Here is a 14020-nt window from a genome sequence, read left to right on the forward strand (position 1 = left end):
AATCACTACTGCTTCAAGGGTTCTGGTTAATCTACGTATCAGTTTACTATTCACGACAGTACCTAAGTAGGGAAAGACACCTTTATTGATATCTATGTATTGTTCTAGAGCAGTTTCAGTATAATCGACAATCGGGAGGTCTCTCTTGTGTCTAGTATGTACTAGGTGGGAATTCCTATGATAGTCAGGTGGGGCTAGAAAAACTGGTGGCAGTAGAAATGCAATGTAACAGGTACCATCCCAATCAAGGGGCAGACGAACATATGCGGTCTGACCACAAACAAAATAAGAATGACGTGAAGCTTTGAAAATAGATTTCCTACTGTCACTATACTTGACAATAGTAGTACAATCACTATGTCCTACATGTACGGAACCATTATTTCTGACACATAATTCGCCTTTGACTGGTAGTACTGACATAGAGGGTAAGTCTGGAGTAGTATCAGACTGAACATTCAGGACCATAAAATTCGAAGAATAATTACCCAAATTATAAACTTCCTTTTCTAGATCTAACCCTGTTCTGTGGGGAAGACCTTGCTTGTCTGGAAAACATGTACTGTTAAGAAAGGACATATCATTTGAGGATAATGTTAACGTGGACCATGCTCCACATGAACCATTATGTGAAAATGGATAAGGAAAGAGTGGCAGAACTCCCTTAGGTGTCTGGAAAGGGGGGAGTCGACCACACACCCAACAATTAGTGGCATTGCTGGTCTGGTGTGAATAATGTAACATGCGGATAAAGGAATTATTTCGCATAGCAAGACGATAAGAGAGTTCATGAGGAGGCAGATCACTAAACGTGTGCTCTACTGTAGTATTAGAAGTCTTATTTACATGAGAAATTGGAAAACATAAATGCAATGCATAACTCGTGCAGGTAATCATAAGGCTGAAAAACAATATGAAACTTAGAAAAACGATACATCGGATTGAGTTTTGACTAACTCTCTCTCTATGGGGGTCTACTTTATACATGTCAGAAACCTGTCTAACCGTTTCACCTAGGGGAGGACTTAGACAATCAAACTGGCTGACTTATTTTACTGGACCTTAATTTCTTCTTATACTCCTGCTGCGGAGTTTTCTCTAACAGGGAGGGTTTTGTATCAATGTTATTTGCGGGACAGTCCTAGAGAATAGTACTTTGGCAGTCTTTAAAATCCTCGGAAATGTTCTTGGAAACAGTCTTTAGTCCATAAAATTTCTTTACATGCGACAAATGCACCCAGCCCTTCCTGCCTTCCAGCTTGACGGCAGTACGGGTGGCCAGGAGGACCTGCTTTGGCTCCTTCCAGCGAGGCTCCAGCGGACTTGAACGATCAAAGTTCCTTACAAGAACCAAACTTCCGGGAACGATTTCATGCGGTGCCACCTCGGTATTGTCTGGAAATGCGGCGGCAACCTGTGAACGACAAGAGTGTAGGGCAGACATCAAGGAAGCTAGGTAATCTGTCAGCATATTACTTGAAACATCTGTAATACTTCGGGGTCTAGGTGTACCCCACATATTAGGGGGGCGGCCAAATACGACCTCATAGGGGGACAGACCTGATCTGGAATGTGCGACCATGCGCATATAAAACAGAGCGACTGGCAGAGCTACTAGCCAGTCCACACCTTTCTCTTTACAAACTTTAGCAATGCGGATTTTCAGGGTTTGGTTATGTCTCTCTACTAGACCGGCTGCTTCAGGATGGCGTACACAATGGAACTTCCACTGGTATCCTAACAAAAGGGAAATATGTTTCATGAGCTCAGATGAGAATGGCTGGCCGTTATCAGAATATACGACCCTAGGGAGTCCATAGCGGGGGAAGAATTCACGAACCAACTGCTTGGCAGTGGTCGCGGCTGTGTAATCTGGGACTGGATATGCTTCTGTCCACCTGGACAAAGCGCATACAACTACAAGGACATACTTGAAACCTCGACATCGCTCCATCTGAATATAATCCATCTGGAGGACTTCAAAAGGGTGGTCAGGGGGCTGGAATCCACCTTGTTCCACCGGGACACTTTTACCTGGATTGAACTGGCAACATATCATACAGGTACGGACTTTCTGCTTGGCTGCAGCTCGTAAATGCTTGTTGAACCAAATGTTCTGGATACTGTCTAACATAGCTTTTTCTCCTAAGTGTGCTGGACTATGTGCGGTATTGATAATGACTTGAACCATAGAGTCGGGGAGAAACCATGTGGCTTTTCCCTTCGTCAACCATCCCTGATCTGTCTGGACCCCTCCTTGTTCGGACCACTTCTTGATTTCATCGGGAGTAGCATGTAACTGGATATCTATGACATCTTGAGTAGGGTCCTTAACTGTCATACATGTAATCGGATCTGGAGTATGTGCCTGTGTCGGATTAACTGAAATGTCTAGAGTCTGTGCTGTAAGCTTGGCTGTGCGATCTGCTAGATCATTACCTTGGGAAATAGTGTCAGTAACTTTCGTATGTGCTTTGCATTTCATGATAGCGATAGATGTCGGTAAATGTATAGCATCTAACAGAGCTTGAATAAGGAGACCATGCTGAATCTTGGTTCCATGAGAAGTCATGAAACCTCTCTCCTGCCAGAGCACTCCAAGGTCGTGTACGACTCCAAATGCGTAGCGTGAATCTGTGTAAACATTGACTTTCAGGTTCTTGGCGTGTATGCAGGCTTGTGTCAGAGCAACTAGCTCTGCTGCTTGAGCAGACAGGGTGTCAATACGGTGTGTTTCTATAACTTCAGTGTCAGTAGTCACTGCATACGCGGTTACTAGATCTCCTGTACTTGTTCTCATACATGAACCATCCACATAAAGTGTCAGGTCAGGATCTGGTAATGGAATATCTGTCAGATCTTGTCTTGGCTTAGTCATGGTATTAACTACTTCCACACAGTCATGTGTGGCAGGATTCGAATTAACTGACGGTAACAGTGTAGCAGGATTTAGAACGTTGCAGCGTCTGATTTCTATGTGTGGCTGGAACAGTGTCAGTTCATAACCTGTCAAACGTGCAATTGTCAAGTGCTGAGTCTGTGTTCGGTTTAAAAGAACTTCCACGGAGTGTGGAACTTGTACTGTCAAGGAGTGTCCTAATACTATGGAATCACTTTGTCTGATAGCTAGTGCTGTGGCTGCAACTGACTTGAGGCACGCAGGCAGAGCCTGGGCTACAGGATCTAGGGTGCTAGAAAAATAAGCACAAGGCTTGTATTGTCCTGCTTGATCTTGCGTGAGAACAGATAATGCTGTACCATCACGTTCTGTGACGAAAAGTGTAAAAGGCTTACTGTAGTTCGGTGTAGCTAGAACAGGAGCTTGGCATAGAGCTTTCTTTAACTCATTGAAACTAAGTGTATGTTCAGATGTCCAAGGGAGGACAGTCGATACGGCTGCCTCCTGTGTCGTTAACTGTATCAGTGGCTTGGCTAGAAATGCATACTGAGGAATCCATTGTCTGCAGTAAGAAGTAAGGCCTATAAAAGCACGTACCTCCTTCTGTGTCTTGGGCTGAGGAAGACTCGCTATTAACTGGATACGGTCTGGTGTCAACTGCCTACCCCACTTGGACAGTAAGTGGCCTAAGTAGATCACTTGCTGGACACAGAATTGAAGCTTCGAAGGGGACACCTTGTGCCCCATCTCGGCAAGGAAATACAAGACTGTAAGTGATGCTCGCTCGCAAGCACGTTCAGAACGGGCTGTGATCAGTAGATCATCGACATACTGGAGCAGGGCAGTGTCAGTTGGCATGTGAATGTTGTCTAGTTGTCTCTTAAGTGCTTGACTGTAAATGCTAGGACTTTCTGTGAAACCTTGAGGAGCTCGTGTGAATTTATAGCTCCTTCCATTTAAACAAAAACCGAAAAGAAACTGGCTGTCTGGATGAATGGGGACACTGAAAAACGTGTTCTTGAGGTCTATGACTGTGAAAAATGAGGCTTCGGAATCAATGGCTGTCAATAGGGAAGAGATATCTGGGACAACTGGATACTGGGGAATAATACATTTATTGAGTTCTCGAAGGTCAATCACCAATCGATATACTGGGGGTGCATTTGGATCAGTACGTTTCATGACTGGAATGATCGGAGAATTACATACATTGGAGTCAGTTTCTACAACTACTCCTTGAGCAATGAGCTCGTCAATAATTTTGGATGAGGCTGCTACAGCCTCAGGTGGTAATCTGTACTGTCTGATTCGTGGTAACACTACACCTGGTTTGAGAGTCACACGGTGGGGTGTGATTTGCATGAAACCTACATCAGTTGGACCTTGCGCCCATAGATGCTGCGGAACATTAGACAACCTTGGATCAAAATCTCGTAATACATAGTGACCCTTGAAGTCACGTAAAAACAAACGTATTCCCTCTGGGGAACAGCAAATAACTGCACCTAATTCTTTCAGTGTCTTAATGCGTAACAGATTTTCTGGACATGATTTCGTAAGTAATAGATCAGTAGTACGGGACAATGGACCTACTTCTAGAGTAACTGGCTTAGATATCTCGTTTACAATAGGCTTTCCTGAAAATCCAAGGGAAACATTTCTAGAGCCTGAGAGCGGAGCCCCTGGAACTTCGGCGTGACTTATGGTAGTCCTACTTGCCCCTGTATCAATCAGAAACTTTCTGTCTTTCCCTAATACTTGACTATGAACATAGGGACCTTCTTGATCTACAGGAATCTCGATGAGAGGCAAACCTACCTCCCTCTCTAGGCTGTTTCATGAATACTGTTGGTACTCTGGATACTCTGTCTGAGCATACTGGTCCATCTGCTCTGTAACATGCTGTGTTGCAGCAATAGGCTGCGGTGCTGGAACTGTCTGTTGTGCATTCTGTGGCTGAGAAGTTTGTGAAACTTGTTCTTGTCTAGGCGGACGTGGTCTTTCTTTAGTCTTACCAGTAGCTATATTATGTTTCAGAACTGCACACTCGTTTATGAAATGACCTGGCTGTTTACAATAATTGCATGTCCCTTTAACAGGAGCTGCAGGATGACTGGCTTGATTCGGACCCCTCTTCTGACTGTCTTGTGGAACAGATTGTGCAACTAGTACTTTCATTTTCGTGTCTTTCATACGTTTTCTCTCGTGTTCTTGCTCTTCTCTGATTCTATTCTGGTGGTACTGGAGCATCTGTAACATCTGGGACGGGGTACTAGCTTGCCATGTACTTTCGACTTTTAAAACTCTATTCTTAACTTGTGGACTGGAATTCTCGACTAATTTAGTAACAAAAAGATGAGGGTATGACTCGCTACTCGTCTTCAAGCCACTGTTTATAATGAAACATTTCTCAAATCTGGAATAAAAATCACCAGTGTCTTCGTCTTGTTTCTGTTTACAGGCTGAGATTGCATCCCAGTCTTCCTTTTTAGTGGCTAATAATCTAGGTAAAACTTATATTAACAGTTCTGGTAATTCTTTACATTTCTCTCCAAGACCGGTACCTGGTACTCGTATCTTATCTTCAGCTTCTAGAACTGCCCAATCGATCTTTTTCTCTCCCACCTCCCATTCTTTTTCCTTGAGTTTTTCGTATACCCCTGCGGGCAATAGGACTTTTAACATTTTAATAATATCTGGATACGTGTATTCTCCCATACGGAGCATGTCCTTTAATTCTCGGTGGAACCCTGCTGGATCCTTGTCATGACAAGGAATTAATTTCTTCATCTCTAAGAGTTCCATCTTTGTAATCGGGGTGTAAACAAATACTCGTTGCATTTCACCATCTGCTGTCCTGACTGGGTGTACTTCTCGTAGCGGATTCTGTCTATCTATGTAAAACGGTTTACTTTCTGGAGGTGAGACATGAACAAAATGCGGGTTCAAAAACGTTCTATATTTGTGACGCTGTTCTAGAATGACACTAATTAAATCGGTACCTAAACCTTTCCATCTATACTGGAGTAACTCGTTCAGGACATCATGTAACGGACCTGGATCAGAATGTTGACCCTCATACAACGTAATGAGGTGCTGGATCATATACATACCCACCAGTCGCTGCTCGGCTGGGGGAAATTTCAGAAACATTTGTGCCACTATTTCGTCTGGAAAAGTGGTAGAATCGGTAGTCCATCGGACTGCTGATCGGACTAGTTCTTGTTCATGCATAGTACTTAACTCACTATAACCAATTCGTGATTTCAAAATGTGATCGGTAGCTTGAAATACTTGTTCTAGAGAACCTTGTTCTGGTGCTGGATGATGAAAGACTTTCTTGTGTTCCAGACGTGAATGTCGGTCGGAAAGTCTAGTTCTACCTACATACGCTATTCTGGCGGGATTCTCGTCCTCTACCTCTTCTGTAGGAGAGTCATTCTCTTTCTCGCTTACTTGTGCTGTTTTACGTTGTTCGTGTAACCTTATTATTTCCTTACGAATTTTCTTGTACATACTCTCTATACTACTGATGGTTCTGTGCTTACCCTCGGCTATATTATCACTCCACCTTGTCAGGGTTCTCATTTCTGTCGGATCTTTGGACGGGTAATCTTGTTCCCTTATTAAACAATTAATCAGAAACTTTAATATCATGAGCTGGATCTCAGCTTTCCTTTGAGACATGGTTTCGCCAATACTTTCTGGATCATCCCCTGTACGGATGAAACGATATATTCTGTCTAGATCCGCTTTCATATCCGGTAGGGTGTCCAAATACCCGGTCACCCGTCTTACACGTATGGAATATATAACCGTACTATCATCGCCTGGGACTGGATCATAGCGGCATTCAGTAAGGGCTCGTCGGATTTCTGCAACGGACTTATATTTGGGCGTACGCTGTAACGCACGTTCATGTAACTCGACCAACGTTACACGTTGGTGTGGTGGCGGGGTACCAGGAGGACCTCCTCCTGCGGCCCCTAAACTAGAATCGTCGACTGATACTCTTCGTGCTGGCGCGGCGGGAAATTGTAATGTGGGCTGGACCGGGGGCACCGTAGCAGGTGCCCCGGTGACTGGAGGAGGATTTACATTATTTACAGGAACTGGCGGAACAGGATTTGCATATTCTGGGACTGTGTCGTCCAAGTAGGACGAAATAAAAATATCAGCTGCGGTCGGTTTGTGACGTAGCTTGGTCGGAACTAAGGGTGGCGGATAATTACTGGATGCCTCCGGGGTTGCTTTTGACAAGCCCTCGGCAAGAAGAGGATACATACCCTTAATGAGGGCATTCCTCTGTCTGTCTGACTGTTCGGTTTTAACTCGTTCACCTATCTCGATTAATTCCCTTTCTTGGGCTCTTTCTATGGATTCTCTACTTAATTCTGACTTTCTGATTTCTTTTTCGGTTCTTTTATGAGATTCTTTGCGCCATAACTCGATGGCATCTTTCTGTGACTGTCTGGCTTTCTTTTTCCATAATGCTTCTTCTACTCGCATGATGCACTCGGCATTCCACGTACCTGATACGGGCCATCTATACTTTTCTTCTAACTCTTTGGTGTACTCCACCCATAAATCTAGATACAATATGGCACTTATGCCATGCTTTTGATACATAAAGTGACCTGGACTGTCCCTAGGCGGGACAGGAACTGCTGCTTCTAACAGACCTTTTCTGGTTTTTAACTGACGTAATTTGGAAAACAAAGGCATGACTGGACTGTAATCTAGACACAATACAATACACAATGAACACGATAATTACACCACTTTCATACCACGACATTAAAATACATGAAGAACATTTAAAATAACAGTTCGAACAGAATACTACCTGGAATACTGAAAACAGAATACATGAATTTTCTCGAGAACAGAACTGACTAGAACAGAAACTAGATGCACTGCTAAAACAGTACGAACTTACCGGTCTCATAAAGAGACACGTCAGGACCCGCATCCACCGGAGTGGACACTTCGTGTTGGGTCTGTGTACCACCAAAACCCACGGACCAGAGTCAATTAGATTGACCCTGTCTAGATACTACCCCAGCAACGGTACTCACCGGGCAGCAAGAACGGAAGGCCTCGGACTGGACTGGACTGCTTCGACGCCGGACGGACGAACTTCGGACTTCAGTTACGGGTGGGCCTCCGGATACCTCGGACCTTGGACTCTCGGCTTGGGCTCTGGTCGGGACTCGCCGCGTTCCTCCACCGCCTCGTCTGGATGCTGGACCGCAACCTCCGTCTCCTCCGTGGGCCTGAGGGATACTTGAAGCAGAAATATCTGCACGTGCACGGTATGGTTCCGTCACGGCTGCAGAGGATCAGGGGGCATACGTGGCTTCACCGGCGCGTGGGGAAAGGGCAAGTCCCTATTCGGGCGCCATTATGTGGTATATAAATAAATAATACCGGATCTATTTTTGACTGGATATAGTAATAACAGATAGCTCAATAAATAAGAGTCAAGATTCGAGGTAGTAGGAGTTTGCAGGTTTAATACAGCATAAAGGACAGGAACAGGACAACCTGCACAGGAATAGAATGGCAGCGCTGCCGGGGGCAGGATCGGAATCGGCGTAACATTTAATAACAGTGCACAAGTATATATACTAAAACAATTGCATTACAGTACATACGATAGGCGGAGCAGTGGGTGGGGTGCATAGCAGTCGCGAAAGATAAGGGTGAAAGTGGGTGTAACAGGAGGCGTATACATAGACATGTGATGTAAACGTAACAGAATATGTCATAAATGGGGCGGAAACATGGAGGGGGCTACCTAAGGAGCCGGGACCTCTAACCTAATGGTGCGCGCAAACTAACATTGACGTGTTACTAGGAGAAGCTGGGGGCTACGACTTCTGCGCTAGGAGCAGAGACTGAAGTCTGGAGAGTCAGGGCGACATGTACCTAAACACTATCTAGTATCTGATGTTTGGAGAACATGTTGATAGAATCCAAAAGTTATCGGGGTAAAGGCTAACAGATTCTAAGACTGGTGCATGCATTATTCTACATGTAGTGCGTGTTGAGGAATATTAAATGACCATTAAATGCAGTATTTCTCTTACATGGAGACGTAAAGGCTAGACGATGACGGAAACTATTGATGCGATTCAGTAGCTTAGGAATGCAGAGAAGGAGGGCTGGACTGATAACTAGAATCATAACATACTCTTGGCAGACTAGCAGGCAGAGCCAGGCCGAGCCGGGCACTGTGAGGCAGGAAGTAAGTGAAGGGTCAGGAATACAGGTGGGGGCTGTATCGCTCCTCAGCGAGGGCTCAGGAGACAGGAGCTGAATCTGGTGTCCGGGCCCTTTTGAGGCCTAGAAACGGGGACTTTTCAATGAAATAACGTGCACACTGAGAAACGTGGCAACGTAACTTTACATAGGCCTAATGCTCGTAGCTTTCACGAGAACTGGAAACTGGCATACTAGAGATGGACACAACTGTAATTGCGTCTTTAATCGAACATGGGGAATACATATGCATATTAATCATGCACACATAACATAAGATGGGGGACACGTAGGGACACAGAACATGGCAAAATTTACTTTTCCACAGATCAATGAAGAGCACACTATCTGTAGTGTCTGCCGCAGAGGAGAGATATTGGTGCACTGCATTGAGACATTGAGACTTTCAAGGGAGCTGTGAGTGTTTGCCAGGAAGGCACTCCAACGGATACTGAGTAACATCATTTTCATGAAAGGCTTGAATGAAGAGGCCCATGCGGAAGAAAATAACAGAAATAGGATTTGATGGACAATAGAAGCCTGCCAGAAGAGGCTTTGATGGACTCTGGGTATTTTCCGTGCGATTGTATAGAATTGGAGTTTGGAGACTGATTCTTATTGTTTTATTGGCATTGTCAATAGTCACTGAAATACATAATGTTTGCAAAATAATTTTAGGATTTGCCTGTGTAATGGCAAAAAGGGGGTCTGAGGTTCTTTAATTTTGACTCCATCTTACATTTGTCATCAATTTGTGTTGCCTTTACACAGACTGCTCTATTCATGAAGTGTTTCTGCCCTTTGGTCTGCAATGTGTAGAAAACCCCCCTTTGTCCTTGCTTTGAAAGCAATCTCAGACACTAGCTGGCCTAACTGCATACAGACATGTTCTGCCATTACTGATTGACTTATAAGTGCTGTAATTGATTGACTTATGGGTTGGGCAGAAACACGACGTAAAGGGGACATTCTGGTTACATGGTGTTTTTCTATTGGCTAACATTTTGCAGATCTTGTATGTCCATATTAGGTATTTTGTATGCTTGCAGAAGCTAGGACTGCCCCTTTCTTTTATGCTGAGTTTGTAAATCCTAAGCATATAAAAGACCTCTGTGTTCTGTATTCTTTAGACTACCTCATTCAATTGCTACGGCTTCTGTGTGACGTGGCCTCATTTATTAAGTTTAATAAAGATGTATTTTAATATTTCAGCTTATGTGCCAAGTTCTTTTGTATTAGTGAGACCCCTGAGAATGAAGATTTCAGTTCTTCACAGTGCTGCATAAATTGAACGTCTTCTAGATCATAGGTACTCAAACATTTCTCTAAGAGCCACAAAGTATGGTCTATGAAGTGAGTGAGGGGCACACTGATGCCAGCAAGGTGTATGTTGGGGTGAGGAATGTGTGTAAGGTGGATGTAGGGGAGGCGAAGCATGTACATCTAGTGGCTTAATTGCACAATGTGTAATCGAAAAACCGAGGATCAATCCTGGCTTCCCCAATTGACCAACTTGTGTGATTGTTGGCAGTTATATTTTTCACTTTGCCTCCTTTTTCTTCATCTTCACTTAACCCCTTCGGCGCTGATGACAAAGCCAGCTCGTCATCAACGTTACCTGCGCTGCGCGGATGACGAGCTGGCTTTGTCATAAACAAGCCATTTTTTAAATTTTAGCGCACAGCGGGAAAACGCTGTAGCGCGGTAGGGGTGAAAAGAGAACCTCAACATACATAAGTTCAGGATGTGTGCTGTACAAAACCTTCTCTTGAGTTTGATTTATCACATTATAATGTTGTCCATGTTTTATAGCACTCCAGGCCACCCATAGGATGCCCACGACAACCAACTTGCCTCCTAATTCCCTATTGGCATTGTGTCTGGGTGGGTGGAAGCAAGAATTATTTTTTTTAGAAAGCTCTAAACGCAGCAATTTGATCTGATTTACTATGGTGAAACGCTTCCACGTGTTAATGAAATACACTTTTTAAAAATGTTGAAGAGACTTTATCTCATTTTTTACACGTTCATTCTACGATGCCTTTAATAACAAGCATTTACAATGCAATAGGTCTCGGGTTAATTAAGTTTGAGCTATTGGCATTGCTGAATATTGCAACACCAACTGCAACAAAAGTTATTGGTGTTGCATTATTTAGCAATGCCAATAGCTCAAACTTTAATAATGCGAGACCTATTGCATTGCAAAAGCTTGTCCTTTTTGTGTGCTTCCGCGAAGTACAATACATGAAAGGAGAAGTGCTGTTCAGCGTGCAGATAGTGAGTGTGTGCTGGTAGAGTGTGTGATTGTAAAGAGCACACCCTGGTTAAATAAAGGAAAGCCTCAGTGCTGAACAGGGCACACAGTTTGAGTCTGTGTACTGGGAGCATGTGTACATGTAAGGGTACAATGCATAAAGGTAACAGTGCTGGACCCAAAGTGTGCTGTGAAAGTACACAGAGGGAGTGTGCCTGCAATGCTACATTGTATGGAGGTCCCTAGATTCTATTTTGGGAAGCCCAGGCCTGCCTGGTGAAGACATGAGGACAAGAGGAATCCCCAAGACAGACATGTGACTTGCTGCTAACAGTGCTGCGGTAACATAGATACATTTGACTAAATTCCTAAAAGGTCAGAAGGGAGAACTCTTGATTTTGGCCTAATAGTTTGCACTCCCTGATGCGAGACCAGTGAATGGGGAATAATCCTAAACACATTACACAAAGGAAGGTGGGACAGGTATTCACCTTACAAGAGCACCGGTCTCAAGAGGAACTGTTTTATTGCATTTTAATGTTGCATCCCTTTACAGGAGTAGAATTAGAAATAAAATACTACTTTTTCCTATAAAAGCAAGTATTTGGCTGGACAGTGACATATTGTTCATATAGCTTGCCTTTTCAGTTATGAAGTTATGTTCACTGACTTGAATCTACACACACCCTACCCCCGAGGGAGTCTTGACTTCGGAATCACAGCTACCACTGAGAGTCACGTGCAGAAGGGGTTCTCAACTGAGTTGAGCAGAATCCATAGTAGGTTGGGCCCCGGTACATCAGGAGTAAAAGGCCTCAATCACCATGGTTGAGCCCAGTTGCCCCTGTGGGCCCCGTGGCCCTCACCAAAGGATTTTAACAGCTCACTAATGTTCTGCTACATTTAGTGATGTGTCCAAGCGCAAAATGCATCCTTGTGTCCATTTTGGGCGTGATGGTGCATTTTGCACGAATAAAATAGCACTAATTGCCAGCAGTAATTTGGGGGAAAATCTTACCCAAGAGCACATTTAGCGCGTTCTGTTGCATTCAGCACTATTTATTAGTATGTGATGCTCCCTTCTAAACAGAGTCCCACTCTGGATATCTCTCCACATCAAAGAAATGCCTCAGTGTGCATGCAAGATCTTCGTGGGTGCTGCGTCGGGTTCAAAAACAATAAAGCTTGCCCTGGGGAATCTGATGCGGCACACCCTCTTCAGACCCATGCAAGGGACTTTATCCATTCCTAAATGATTTACTTAATTTTAGTCTATTAATATGAACGTGAATTTGAGATTCCCTTCTGTCAGAAGTAATGCACATAGTAACACAACGGGGCACAAGAATATTTGGAGACTGGGTGGGATGACCTTTCGATGCACCTTCATAAAGTGAGGTATGGCTAGCTCCAGTGGACTGGCAAACTGAGTGCACACTGGACTACCCAGCAGCAGATGGCCAGGAGATGGTTGCAGGCGAGTGAAACGTTTATTGGAATTCCTATATGTGACCTAATAACTGGTCTGTATTGGCATCAGTTTTTTTTATATCGGGCCAAAGGCAGAGTCCGCCTCCTATATTGAAGCTATGTGGAGTGATTACAGGCATAGACATACCACACTACTCATACTGTTAACTCTTATTTACGAAGCACATGCAAGCATTGCCTTGCATTAAAACAAATGAATGTTTTTGCCCAGTAATGAAAAGTAAAAAAGTGGTCAAAATCTGCAGTTAAATTAGTGTATTTAAAATCACTTAACATTTGTTACGGCGAAAAACAACACTTCGAAATGCAAATCTCCATCCCTAAAAGGCTCTTATGAGTTGAGGTGCCCTCTTTTATATATGGTAAGCAGTCTCATCTATGACCAGGTTTGCTGCACAGGTTTTGTTTTAGATACCTAATGGTCTTATGCTAAATCTTAAAACAGAACCACTCACATGAAAAACTAAAAAAATCCTTTTGTCAGGCTTTTTTGCATTTTTATGGCCACCTTGGGATGGTTCCGTAAGCCAGTGATCGCTGCCAGACACAGGCTGATGGTCGAGCTGTCTAACCACTGAATTTACCACTGCCCGTAAAGTCTCCAATGTAAACATACAGCCAACCACAAACACTTTTAAATATGTGATTTAACTTGAAATAAAAATAGCTTTTTTATTTTCTTTTCCTTAAAAAAATATAAAACAAAAGAAAGACACACATACACTGATCCCGGGTGGGAGAACCTTTCTTAAAGCAGAACTCGTTCATAATTCGAAGCAGTAGAGGCAGCCTGACTGCTGGACTAATCTCCCATCTGCCTTTCCTATCAATGTATTTTTCCCAGCTGTTTTCTATTACAATTTGTTATGTGGAAGGCACACTTTTAAATGGTGCTAGCAATCGCTTGCACCATTTTGCATTTTGCAAGGGCCAAATTGAACATTTCATTGTATAATGAACCCCTTTATAACATTTCTACAATTAATGTTATTGTTCCAAGGATTTATTTTCAGGTTGGTCACACTGTGCACCCATCACTGGGCTGTCCACCCTTAGTTAGTAAACTGTAAGCCTCCTATTTTTATTATTAAAAGCAAACTCAACCCACT

General features: G+C 43.6%; 1 protein-coding gene across 1 annotated transcript in view; it reads right to left on the reverse strand.

Moving 5' to 3' along the window:
- LIX1 (limb and CNS expressed 1) overlaps nt 1-14020 on the reverse strand; it is an 888093-nt gene that overhangs the window by 44173 nt on the left and 829900 nt on the right. The window lies entirely within an intron of this gene.

Source organism: Lissotriton helveticus, chromosome 2_1 (assembly GCF_964261635.1).
Source record: "Lissotriton helveticus chromosome 2_1, aLisHel1.1, whole genome shotgun sequence".
NCBI classification, from domain to species: Eukaryota; Metazoa; Chordata; class Amphibia; order Caudata; family Salamandridae; genus Lissotriton; species Lissotriton helveticus.